This window comes from Galeopterus variegatus, unplaced genomic scaffold (assembly GCF_000696425.1).
Source record: "Galeopterus variegatus unplaced genomic scaffold, G_variegatus-3.0.2 Scaffold1778, whole genome shotgun sequence".
In the NCBI taxonomy this organism is placed as follows: Eukaryota; Metazoa; Chordata; class Mammalia; order Dermoptera; family Cynocephalidae; genus Galeopterus; species Galeopterus variegatus.
Window position 1 is genome coordinate 3,680 of NW_007727889.1, and position 13,499 is coordinate 17,178.

General features: G+C 39.2%; 1 protein-coding gene across 1 annotated transcript in view; it reads left to right on the plus strand.

The window, feature by feature from the left end:
- The first annotated feature begins 2,321 nt into the window (after positions 1-2,321).
- The window catches only part of MOK (MOK protein kinase), a 42,120-nt gene continuing 30,942 nt past the window's right edge, over positions 2,322-13,499 (plus strand). The window contains exon 1 of the mRNA XM_008578885.1: positions 2,322-2,542. The gene's annotated coding sequence lies outside the window, so the exon portion shown is untranslated. The remainder of the gene's footprint in view (positions 2,543-13,499) is intronic.

Here is a 13,499-nt window from a genome sequence, read left to right on the forward strand (position 1 = left end):
TCTGTCCTTGAGTCATTTTTTTTCTTTTAATGGCGACTGGTTATTCTCATTAACATGGGGCAGGATATTTATTTAAAATAGCATAGCTCTGTACCCTTCAAAGCTTTGTATTATGTTTTGTGTACATCTTCATGTTTCTTGCTTAATTTTGAAAGCGTGTGAAAATATGTCACATATTGGAGAGAGAGGGACTTTTTCTTTTGTTGGAAAGAATAGGAACTTTCCTAGGTGTTTTTTCACAGGGATTGTTTCTCTTTTTCTCTCCCTGCCTGTAATTCTTGTTTTATACCCCAGACTTTCCATCTGTAGAAAAGCCATGGGGGAAACAAGTGACCCTTTATCTATCACAGCCATCTCCAGGGCGGCTTTATTTTTCCCTTTATTGCCTCTGGTGGTCTGGAGCCAGCCTGGGATGTTGGCATGCACTCTGAGTTTGTGTACTTAACCACTTTAAAGTTCACAGTTGACCTGTTTTTTGTTTGTTTGTTTTAAACAAGTCTCCTTAACATATCTGTGAGGAAGCACAAATTGGAATTTATTGCGTAAAATTCCTCCTCCGTCTCCTCTTAAATATGAATTCCTCAGTCCACAGCCTGAATTTCAGTAACTGACCTTCATTCCCTCCTGTGATCTTTGTCTGTCTTCCTTTAAATTGATATTGTAGCTTTAAGACAGTTCATGTTAAGTTCATGTTTCTGTTGACACTTGGCCAACAGGTTCACTCATTTCTTAAAGTTCTTGAAATGCCCAACTTCACACACACTTAAAGTAATATATATTCATTGTGAACATCGAAAAATATAGAAAAGTATAACAAAGAAAATTAAAATCACCTTCAGTCTCACCCAGATGTAGATACAAGTGTCCCGATGTAGATGTAGTTGTCTTTCAGTATCCACAGGGGATCGGTTCCAGGACCTCTTGGGGACACTAAAGTCAGAGGATGCTCAATTCCCTGATATGAAATGGCATAGTATTTGCATATAACCTATGCACAGCCTCTCTTATACTTTAAATAATCTCTGCGTTACTTATAATACCAAAAACAATGTAAATGCCATGTAATTAGTTGTTATGCTGTATTGTTTAGTGAATGATGACAATGACAAAAAGTCTGGACGTGTTCACTATAGACACAGTTTTTTTTTAAAGAATATTTTTAGGGGCCGGCCCGGTGGCACACTGGAGAGTGTGCCGCTTGGGAGTGCGGTGGCGCTCCTGCTGAGGGTTCGGATCCCATGTGGAGACCGGTTCCCGCTCACTGGCTGAGCGTGGTGCGGGCGCAACACCGAGGGTTGCGATCCCGTTACCGGTCAGTAAAAAAAGACAAAAAAGGAAAAAAAAAAAAAAGGAATATTTTTAGTCTGTGGTTGGTTGAATCCACGAATATGGAGGGCTCACCGTTCTTTAAAAAAATCTTACTATTTACATCCAATCTTTTTTTTCTTTTTTCTTTTTTTTTTGTGTGGCTGAACTGTATGGGGATCTGAACCCTCGACCTTGATGTTATCAGCGCAATGCTCTCCCAGGTGAGCTACCCGGCCAGCAGCCAGCCCTGACGTTTTTCTATGCATGTCTGTGTGTTACCATCCTTTTTTTTTTTTTTACTTAACATCAAATTATGACTGACCATTTCCCCATATCATTAAATATTTATTTGAAAGCATCATTATTAATGGCTACATAATATTTCAGTCTGTGGCTATTCTATAACTTATTAGATCATTTCCTTGATATTTAATATTTCCATTTCTAGCATTCTTACTGTTGTGACATTGTGTTGACCGTCTTTGTCTATAAAGTTTTGTTTGTGTCTCTGTTGGTAACCTTGGTATAGAAATCTGGAAGTGTAATTGCTGACGTCTTTCTAACATCTTTCTTTCTACTTATACAGGTAATGCATGCTTATTGTAGAATATTTAGAAATACAGAAACAATTAAGTAGAAAGTGAGAGTCCACCATACCCTCCTATACCCCAGGAAGCACGTGATTGCTGGGGAGGGTCGTGAATATTTTCAGTGGTCTGGCTGCACACTGCTACATTGGTTCCCCTATTAGTAGTGTCACATTGCATAGCCACTGGTTCACCACAGTCTTATTCATACATTGAATACACGTTTGTTGCAAACCTTTGCCAATTTGGTAAATGGAAAGGTCTCCTATTTAAAGTAAAAAAAAAAAAAAAAAAAAAAAAAAAAAAGGCAAAGCAGCTCTTTTAACTTTGTATGACTTTGAGTAACAGAGTTTGTCTTATTGTCTGTTTTTTTATCTATGTGAATCGTCTATGCCCTTTTGTCCATTTTTTCATTGAAAGATCCTAGTGTTTTACTTATTTATTTATAAGTAGTCTTTATAATTAAATGTATTAGGTGGTGTCATAGTTATTGTAATGTTTTCTCAGACTGTAGTTTGCCATTACATTTTGTTTGTGAAGTTTTTGATGTAAACATGTTAAAACATTTGGTGGACTCACGTCTTGATCTTCCTTCTTTGTGACTTTCTTCATTGAAATTCTGCTTTAAAAAGTCATCTGATAGACTGGTAAATATAAGTCCGCGTCTTCTTTTAGTTTGACTTTTGCATTCACCCTTTAACCAATATTTGCCAATGTTTAAGTGTATTGTGGAGTAAGGATCTAACTTGATGTGAAATATCCTGATTTAAACAGCTTTCTTGAGGTATAATTTGCACACAATAAAATTCACCAATTTTAAGTGTATAGTTTGATGAGTTTGGGCAAATGTAGATAGTAGTGTCTCCATCTCCACAATCAAGATGTAGAACCCTGCCATTGCCCCCAAAAGTTCCCTCATGCCCCTTTGCAATTAATGTCCTTACCTGGCTCCAGGGATCACCAATATACTTTCTGTTGCTAAAATGTTGCCTTTTCTAGAATTTTATAAGCATGAAATGTTGTAAAAGTATATATAATTGTGGTTTTTTGAATCTTGCTTCTTTCATTTAGCATGATGCCTTTTGGATTCATGCATGTAGTGATGCGAGTCAGTAGTTTGGTCCTGTGTATTGCTGAGTAGTATCCCATTCTAAGAGTACACCACAACTTGTTTATCCATTCACCGGTTAGTGAACATTTGGGTTGTTTCCATTTCTTGGCTATGGTGAATAATGCTGCCATGAGCATTCATATACAAGTCTTTGTATAGACATAGGTTTTCATGTCTCTTGGTAAATTCCTAGGAGTAGAATTGCTAGATTGTATGGTCCGTGTGTATTTAACTTTATAAGAAACTGCCAAACTGTTTTCTCAAGTGGCTATAGCATTTTTCGTTCGATTATCTGAGAGATCCATTTGTTCCACATCTTTGCCTACATTTGGTATTGTCAGACTTTTTCATTTTAGATATTCTAGTGGGTATGCTCTAACCTGAATTTTAAGAGCCAGTTGTTCCTGCCTCTTTTGTTAAACAATTAGCTAATGTAAAAGGCACAAGGTAACAGCACAGCGTAGGCATGATCAGGAAGTGTAGGGTGACTGGATTGCCTGCTGATGGTCTGACTGTATAGGAAAGTTTGAAAGTTACCAAATAAGAAGAAACCAAGCAGGACTTTGTGGTGGTTATTTGTGAAGATTATGCCTGTCACATCTGGAATTTGTGCTTTCACTGTTCCTTATACCAAAGAATGTGTCCCTTACATCACTGGCAACAGGATTCTCAACTTCTGAATTTCTCATAAGCCTTGTCAGCTGAGCCGGTTATTTTGGAAAGGATTTGTTACCAAGGTTAGTGCTTTTATGAGTACATATGTGTAACTTCATTTGTGTCCTATTGGTGGTGTTCTGCATATGGGAGACAGCAGTGGCAGTGTGGTCAGGAAATGTATTCTGGAGATAGACTTCCTGGGTTTAAAACCTTGCTCTACCACTCACTGATGTGGCCTTGGGCAGGCTACTTAATAGGTACCTATTGCATGGGATTGTTGAGATGGCTAAGTGAAAAATGGTGCCTGATACCTAGCACCCTGACCTTGATATCTAATACCATTCTTTGTTGGAGAAATAGCTGATCCTAGGACAGGGGCAGGAAATACACAAGATCCTGTAGCATCAGAAAGTAAGGAAGTACTCAAAACAAACAATAAGCAAACAAATCCCATATTGATGGGGGTACATCAAAGGGCCACAGGAGCCGACTGAAAGAGCTCTCAATGGCCAAAGCTGGAACAATTTGAGCAACAGAATAAAGTAGTGTTGGATTATTCCAAAGTGTAAAGTTAATTCCCATGGGTGATGTAAATAAATTGTGTCATAGTTTGGGTGTGGGTAAACATAGTTTGGGTATCTACAAAACTCATGTTGAAAAAAAAAATTTTTTAAAGGCTAGTCAAGTGAAGCAGTGGGATTGGAGAAGGAACAAAGAAATCTGTAACTGGTTGTGGTCAAGTAGTCGTAAACACCACTGCAGCTGGACCAACCTCATGTTGAAATTAGATTCCCAGTGTGGCTGTGTTGAGAGGTGGGGCCTAGTGGGAGGTGGTTTGGTCTTGGGGACGGGTCTCTCATGAATAGATTAATGCCCTCCCTTGTGAATGAATGAGTTCTTACTCTATTAGCTCCTGTGAGAGCCGGTTGTTAAAAAGAGCCTGGCATCTCCCCTCCCTCTCTCTTGCCATGAGACCTCAATGCACACACCAGTTCCCCTTCCCCTTTCCACCATGGATGGAAGCAGCCTGAGGCCTTTGCCAGATGCAGCTGTCCCAGAATCGTGAGCCAAGGAAACCTCTTTTCTTTATAAATTACCCATATTCAGATGTTCTCTTATAGCAACATAAAATAGACTAATACAAATGGGGAGAATAGAAAAGCCTCCTTTGCAGAATTCCAAATAATTTTTTAGAAGCTCTGCCCTTAAGAAGGTGGACCATAACTCCCCACTAAGCAGTGTGGGCTGTGCATAGTGACTTCCTTCCAAAGAGGCCAGTATGGAAAGGGGGGAAGAAAGAATAACTTTACAATGGAGAAACCTGAAAACACTACCTCTGCCAGGTGATCAAAGTCACCATCAACAGTGGTAAGTCATGTCGATTCCCTTATTCCCTTGACATGATGTGATGAAATGGTACTTTACCTTTGTGTTCCTCCCCCAAACCCAGAACCCTGGTCTAATCATGAGGAAAACAGCAGACAATTTCAACAGAAGGACATTCTACAAAATAAGCTAGCCAGTACTCCTCAAAACTGTCAGCATCACCAAAACAAGGAAAGTCTAGGGAACTGTCACAACCAAGAGGAGCCTAAGGAGACATGATAACTAGATGTAAGGTGGTGTCCCGAATATGATCCTGGGGAAGAAAGAGAATGTTAGGTAGAAATGAAGGAAATCTGAATAAAGTGTAGACTTTAGTTAATAATAATGTATCGGTAGTGGTTCATTAATTGTGACCAATGTACCATACTGTTTAAGATGCTAGTAATGGGGGAAACTGCGTATAGAGTATATAGAAATTCTCTATACTGCCTTGACAATTTTTCCATAAATCTTAAAACTATTCTAAAATAAAAAGTTTAATAAACGGTATCTGACATGTGGTAAGCTCATAACAATGTTAGTTATGATCACTTAGCTTGGTTTGTTTTGGTTTTTATGTTTCTTGGGACCTGGTTCTGGTTAAGGTTGAATTCACCTTGTGTATAATTTCTTCACATGTAATTAGGAAAAACATATTCTAAAAGACAGTTTGATTGGAGGGCTGTGAAATTTTTAGAATGTAATTTAGGGGGCATCCTCCAGCCACTTTGTCCTTCTTATCCTTTTAATCTCACTGTTGCATTTATATGGATGGGCTTTTATTGAATACTGGTCATGCAGGCACCCTTTGCTGAGCATATACCAAAATTCCAGACTCCCAGAAGGAAAGCAGGTGTTCAGCATAAACCATATTGTTTACACAAGCAGTTTAGGGACAGTGTGCCACTCTTACTATTTAGGAAATGATGGGAACCCCTGGAAATACAAGTTCCAGATGCCAGCCAAAGGCCAACCTTGCAAGCAGACCTAAGGAGAGTAGTCTCAGGCCTGCTGTGTGAACTCTTTTCTGCACAATAATAGACTATGATCTTCCTGTAGGGAATAATTCTGGGCTTTCCAGTTTAATCCATCCAAGAGAAGGGGAGAATTGGGTGTTGTGTTAGCAAGCAGCTTCTAGTCTATTCCTTGACTAGAAGAGTGGGGTTAGGTAAGTTGGGATGAGGGTCTGCCTGAGGACAGAAGGATGTTGAGGTTGGTTGAATTTTCCCCCAAAGTTTCAAGTTTGGAGGCTCCACAAGACATTTGTCAAAAGTGTTTTATAAGGTTCCAAAGTGGACAGATTAGTGGTAAGTGCCCAAGCCTGTTTGTTTTGAAGAAGCTTCTTGAAGATACACCAAAGAATCTTTCTTGCTTGGTTTTGGGACTTAATGGGAAGGTTGTCTGTTTCAGAGAGGATCTGGGATTTAGTTAAGCTGTGGTTGTCAAGCAAGTTATGACTTCGGTTTTTTGTCAGAAGGGATATGGTAACACCATCCATCTCCAGAAGTTTTCATCTTGAGGATCTGGGATTTAGTTAAGCTGTGGTTGTCAAGCAAGTTACGACTTCGGTTTTTTGTCAGAAGGGATATGGTAACACCATCCATCTCCAGAAGTTTTCATCTTCCCAGACTGAAACTCTGTACCCATTAAAGCTGACTCTCCCTTCCTCTTCCCCCAAACCTGACAACCACCGTTCTACTTTCTGTTTCTATGAATCTGACTAGTCTTGTACTTCATGTAAGTGGAATCCTACAGTATTTGTCCTGTCATGTACAGGTTTTTGTATGGACGTATGTTGGCATTTCTCTTGGGTATATATTGTAGGAGTGGAATTGCTGGGTCATATGGTAACTCTAACATCTTGAAGAACTGCCAAACTGTTTTCCATAGTGGCTGCACCATTTTACCTTCCCGTCAGCAATGTATGGGAGTTCCAGTTTCTCCACATCCTCACCAACACTTGTTACTATCTATCTTTTTTTTTTTTTTGAGGGGAGGATCGCAACCCTTGGCACGGTATGGTCTGCACCATGCTTGGCCATCCCTATATAGGATCTGAACCCACGGCCTCGGTACACCAGCGCTGCACTCTCCCGAGTGAGCCACGGGGCCGGCCCTATCTTTTTGATTCTAGTCTTTCCAGTGAGTGGGAAGTGGTATCTCATTGTAGTTTTGATTTGCATTTCCCTAATGACTAAATGACATTGAGCATCTTTTTGTGCCTATTGACCATTTCTAAATCTTCTTTAGAGAAATGTCTGTCACATATGCCCAACTTGTAATTGGATTAGTTGTCTTTTTATTATTAAGTTGTAAGACTTATTTATATATTCTAGATACAAGTTTCTTATATGATGTATGATTTACAGATATTTTCCCCCAGTCTGTGCGTTGCCTGTGGTTTTGCTTGTTTTGAACTTTATGTAAATGGAATCATACAACATGAACTCTTTGGAGTGAGGTTCTTTTGTTCAGCATGACATTTGTAAGATTGACGATATTGTATGTAGTTGTACTTTGTTCATTTGCATTACTGTATAGTGTACCACTGTGAATCTACCATGTTTATGTATCCAGTCTGCTGCTGTTTTCCACTTTGGGCTGTTCAGAGCAGTGCTTCAGTGAACATTCTTGTATGGTCTTTAGGTGAACTATGTATCTTTTCATTAGGGTGTCTAACCTCAAAGTGGAATTTCTAGGTCAGAGAGTATGCCTGTATTCAGCTTTAGTAGCTGTATCTTGCTTATCTTTGGTTTCTGCTTACTCCTGGCCTGTTTGTGGCCCCTTTAGCCTCTCCCTATGTCAAGATTTTTTGCTTTTGTTTCCATTGCTCATAGCTTGACTCTGCAGATGCCTCAATCCATGTTCTTGTGAGAGCTTGTGGTCCACTTTCCTGCCTGTGTGGGTGGAGCCTGTGCAGCGTAATCACCTGGATTGGTCATTGCTTGCCTTTCTTGCCCCTGTCACTGTGGCTGAAAAAGAGCTAGGAACAGAAAATGATTGCTCAGGCACTATGATTGACACTCCTAGCACTGCAATAAAAGAAGTGACATAAGTTAAACATAGCAAAGTCAAGTGAAATAGTTTAAAATTCTGTTATTAAAAAAAAAAGTTGGGGGCTGGCTGGTTAGCTCCCTTGGGGGAGAGTGGCACTGATAACACTAAGGTCAAGGGTTTGCATCCCTGTACTGACCAGCTGCAGAAAAAAGAATAGGAAAGGAAAAATGAGTTGGGATCCAGCTTGGACTTGGATTGCAAGCCAGAATAGCCAGTAACTAACAGGCCCTCTGACCCATCAGGGAGAAGTTCCTAGGGAACACTGTCCATTGGGGCTGTGATCCACCCAGGTGTCCAGCCTTGGGGAGATGGGCTGGGGCCCCAGCCTCAGAAAAACATTTGATTTTCTTGTGCAAGAGGAGCGAGTTGCTTCTATTAGAAAAGGTCTCTCTTTTGGTTGAAAACCAAACAAAAGCTTCAGTAGAAGCCTGACTTGTAAAACTTATTGGATTGCTGCTTTGGCTACAGAGGGGCCTTAAATCTGTTGAGCGCCCTGTCCCTTTGTTCCCCTCTCCTTCCCTCCCTTTCTCTTCCCACAGTTGCTACTGAGCAGCTCCACTGAGCATTGTGTGAAAACCACTGGCCTACACCCCACATAAATGTTGTGGAAGTAATTGGTTCCCTGGTTTCTTCCTGGCCAACACCACTAAGTATTAATAGAAAAAAAAAAAAAAACTATGGAAATGGCCTATTTTGTGGGAAAAATGGATCTCATTGTTTTCTTTTGCATGTTTTTGTTTTGTAGTGTTTGGCCATTTTTTTCATGTCTGTGTTGGCTTTTTTTATTTATCCTATAATTGAAATATTATAATTTCACTTAATTACTTTGTAATAATCCTTTATATATTAATGATACTAGATCTTCGTTTAACCTAATAAATATTTCATGATTTTTTTCCTTTTGTTTTTATTTTTTTCTAAGTTTTCTTGTAAATTATTTTTATTTCACAGATTGCTGTTTGCTTTAAGATATTTCATATAAAAGATAAATCCTTAGATTTAAATTTCACAGTCTGTTTTCTTTAAAGGAACCATGAGGAAAATATTTCTTACCCCTTAAATTATTTTGAGTTAATTACTTTTTAAAAACAAGTAACAGATATACAAAGTACAATATAAAGAAAGCACAGAAGGAGATATAGTGAAAAGTGAGGCTCCCTTCTACTCCTGCCCCCCAGCCATCTAGAGGCCCTCCCTTGTTAGCCCTTTCTTATGTTCCTTCTAGCTCATTCTATGTATATATGAGCATAAATGTGTGTATGTGTATTAGTTTTCTATTATTGCTGTAACAGATTAAGTCACAAACTCAGTGACTTAAAACAACACAAATCTTAGAGCGTTGCAGCTCTGAAGTCCAAAATGGGTCTCACTGGAATAAAGTCAAGTTGCTGGCAGGACTGCATTCCTTCTGGAGGCTGTAGGGGAGAATTTGTTTCCATGCCTTTTCAAACTTCTGTAGGCTACCTGTACTCCTTGGCTCGTAGCCCCTTCTTCTATCTTCAAAGCCAGTGGCATTTTCCAGTCTCTCTCTGACTGACTCCTCTGCTTCCTTTTTCCACTTATAAGGACTCATGCAATTACATTGGGCCACTTGATAATCTCAGATCACCTCCTTATTTTAAGGTCAGGTCATTAGCAACTTTAGCAATTCCCTCTACTATCTCGATTCCCTCTTGTCATGCAGCCTAATATACTCACCAGTAGCACAGATTAGGAAGTGGACATTGTTTGGGTGCTATTATTCTGCCTGACACAGTGTGTAGACTTAAAAAAAAAAAAGTCAACATTAGCTAGCACACTTGTTTTTCTTTAGCCTGTCTTTTTCATTTAATAATAGATCTCAAAAGATTTTTTTGTGTCACAAGCTAAAGAGCTGTCTTATTTGTTTTTGTCTGCTGTAATATTCCTTTGTATAGCATTTTTTTTTTTTGTGACTGGTAAGGGGATTGCAACCCCCAGCTTGGTGTTGTCCACACCGTGCTCAGCCAGTGAGCGCACTGGCCATCCCTATATAGGATCCGAACCCACGGCGGGAGCGCCACTGCACTCCCAGCGCCGCACTCTCCCAAGTGCGCCACGGGGTCGACCCTGTATAGCTTTTTCATAATTGGTTTAAACATTTTTTTAGGCTGTTTCTTGAGGTATTAGTGGAGTTTTACATTTTTATGTAGTCAAATATATCTTTTCTGAGCGACTTCTTACATTGTTATGCTCAGAAAGTCTTTTTCCTTTTTATTATTAGTATTATTATTATCATTATTTTTGGTGAAACAAGAAGACAACTTTATTTCAGGCCTGAGGAGACATCAAGCTAAGCCATTTCAAAGCCTCAGACTTACAAAGAGTTTTTAAGAAGGAGGAAGCAAGGAGTGAAAAGCAGGAGGAGGACAGGAAGGGGCCAGAGGCAAATTCTTGCCAAGGCTCCAGCTGGTCTTTGTTGTCATTCCTGAAGGGTCCTGCAGGGTTTTTATTTCTCGCTGAAGCCCATGGTCAGCCTCCAGACATCTGCTCTCAGAACTAGTTTTGGAGGCTGGGAAGTCCAAAGTCCAGGGAACATATTTGGTGAGGGCCTTCTTTGGTGGTGGCTTTACAGCAATGCAGAGGTCTCACGTAGTAGAAAATGGCAGAGCAGAGAGAAAAAAAAATGTTCTTTTTCCTTTAATGAAAAAATTAATGACTGTTAATTTTCTTAGATTAAAAAAAAAGAATATTAGTTGCATTCTGTGTTCGTTTCTTAAGGCTGCCACAATAGATTACCTTGAACTTGGTGTTTTATATAAAAGGCTACCTGTACTTCTTGGCTCGTAGCCCCTTCTTCTATCTTCAAAGCCAGTGGCATTTTCCAGTCTCTCTCTGACTGACTCCTCTGCTTCCTTCTTCTGTTTTAAAACAACAGAAATTTATTCTCTCACTGTTCTGGAGGCTGGAAGTTCAAAATCAAGGTGTCTGCAGGGCGGAGCTCCCCCTGAAGGCGCTAGGGTTGGATCCTTCCTTGCCTCTCCAGCTTCTGGTGGTTCCAGGTGATCCTCGGCTTGTGGCTGCATCACTCCAGTCCTTGCCTCTGTCTTCACGTGGCCGGTGCCTCTGTGTCTGTGTCTCTCTTCTGAGAGGTTTGTTTTTTTTAAATTGCGGTAAAAAACATATAACATGAGATCTACCCACTTAAAATTTTATGTGTTACAGTACAGTATTGTTAACTGTATGCATATCGTACAGCAGGTCTCTAGAACTTTTTCATCTTGCATGACTGAAACTCTACGCCTACCGAACAAATACTCCTCCCCATTTCCTCCTCACCCAGCCCCTGGCAACCACCATTGTACTTTCTCTGTGTGTCTCTTACGAGGACACTGGTCATTGGATTTAGGGCCCACCCAGATAATCCAGGATGTTCTCATCTCAAGATACTTAACTTAATTACATCTGTAAAGACTCTATTTCCAAATAAGGTCACATTTGCAGGTTCTGGTGTTAGGACACAGACATAGCTTTCTGGGGGCTGTCATCCAACTCACTACATATTCTCATTACCTTTTATATCCTTCCCAAAGATCTCCTTTGGAAAGTAAATTTTTACATGAAGCTCCAACGGTTATCCCAATCATGCTCTTCAGGAGCTGTTCAGTAGCTACCACATGCACAGCTGCTCTAGGTCCTTATTTCCTCTTATGCCAATTACTCCAGTATGGTAGTGGTATGTGGTATTTTGAATGGTAATAGCATGGTTAGATGCTGTTTTTTGGGAGAAGTGTTTTCCTATTTTTACAAATATGTGATTACAAATAGGATTTTCTCATTTTGCATGGACTGAAGCTGTGATGTTTTAAAGTGTACTCTGAGAATTGATTATTTTGAATAAGATTGAAAAGTGGCATTAAAAATCAATATTACTTGTACAGTATATGAATATTTGGCAGTAAGAATAATACAATACCAAATTCCCTATATTAGTAAAGTTGGTTAATGTCTGTATGAACATTGTAATGAACTTGGTGGGATGGGCATTTTGCTGGGAGCCCTGTTTTCTCCAAATGTTCTTCCATAAGTGTGCTAGATTGCAAGGTTTGTTCATCTTATTCACTGCTTGCTACAGTGTTTGCTGCTTGTTCAAAAAGTGCTGGGCCCTTGGCCCTGGGTTCCTCTCCTGTTAAGCAATCCATTGTGTGTGCAGTTGTCATCTGGACCCATCACGTCACCCTCGTGGGACTTTGGGGCAAGGGAAACCATTGCAAATGTGCTGATTTTCATATACCTGGCCATACTAGGAGTAATAAAGTGCATTGTCTCTGACCCAAGAGATTTGTGTTTTCTGCCAGTGTCCATGCAGTAATAGGCTAGTATTGTGATGTGCAAGTAGGGTAAAATCTCAGACAAATAAGAGAGGTCTTCAAAAAGTTTATGGAAAGATTTGTATTTTCTTTTACTTCTGTTTTTCCACGAACTTTTTGAAGTACCCTTGTATAAACATATTCAGAAAAATTCTGTGCAGCTTGAATTTTTGAATGTTTATTGAATAGCTGATTTATTTATGTGAAGTCTTGCAAATGCACATTATTCTTCTCAAAAGTCTATCATTTTATTTCTCTGCTTTGTAAATTATGATTTTTACATATCAGGTTGTGTGTGTACAGCCTTTAAGGACATTACTTTTAAGGATCTATCTGTGTCATTCTTTTTTTTTTTTTCCTTTTGGCAGCTGGCTGGAGCGGGTATCCAAACCTATGACCTTGGTGTTATAACACCATGCTCTAACCAGCTGAGCTAACTGGCTAGCCCCCTGTGTCATTCTTTTAAATATTTACAGTATATTTTATTATACGGATTAAACCATACATAATTATCCATTTCTCTGTTGGGGGGCATTTGGGTTATCAGTTTTTCCATACTGAATAATGCTTCACTAGCGTCCTCCTATCATATATACTCGAGCAAGTATTTTTTACATGATAAGTTCTAGAATTGGAATTGCTGGGTCAATGGCTATGCAAATCTTAAAGACTTAATAGATATTGTCAAATTGCCCTCCAAGAATGTTATACCGGATTAAACCATACATAATTATCCATTTCTCTGTTGGGGGGCATTTGGGTTATCAGTTTTTCCATACTGAATAATGCTTCACTAGCATCCTCCTATCATATATACTCGAGCAAGTATTTTTTACATGATAAGTTCTAGAATTGGAATTGCTGGGTCAGTGGCTATGCAAATCTTAAAGACTTAATAGATATTGTCAAATTGCCCTCCAAGAATGTTATACCAATTTATACTTTCAGCATTAGTGAATGGGAATGTACAGGAGAATTTTAAATAAATCCCAAACATATAATTTCATCTGGAAATACTTTAGTATTTCTTGCTAACAGATAAGGACTTTTTCTTTTTTTTTTTTTTTTTTTTTTCTTTTTTTCCGT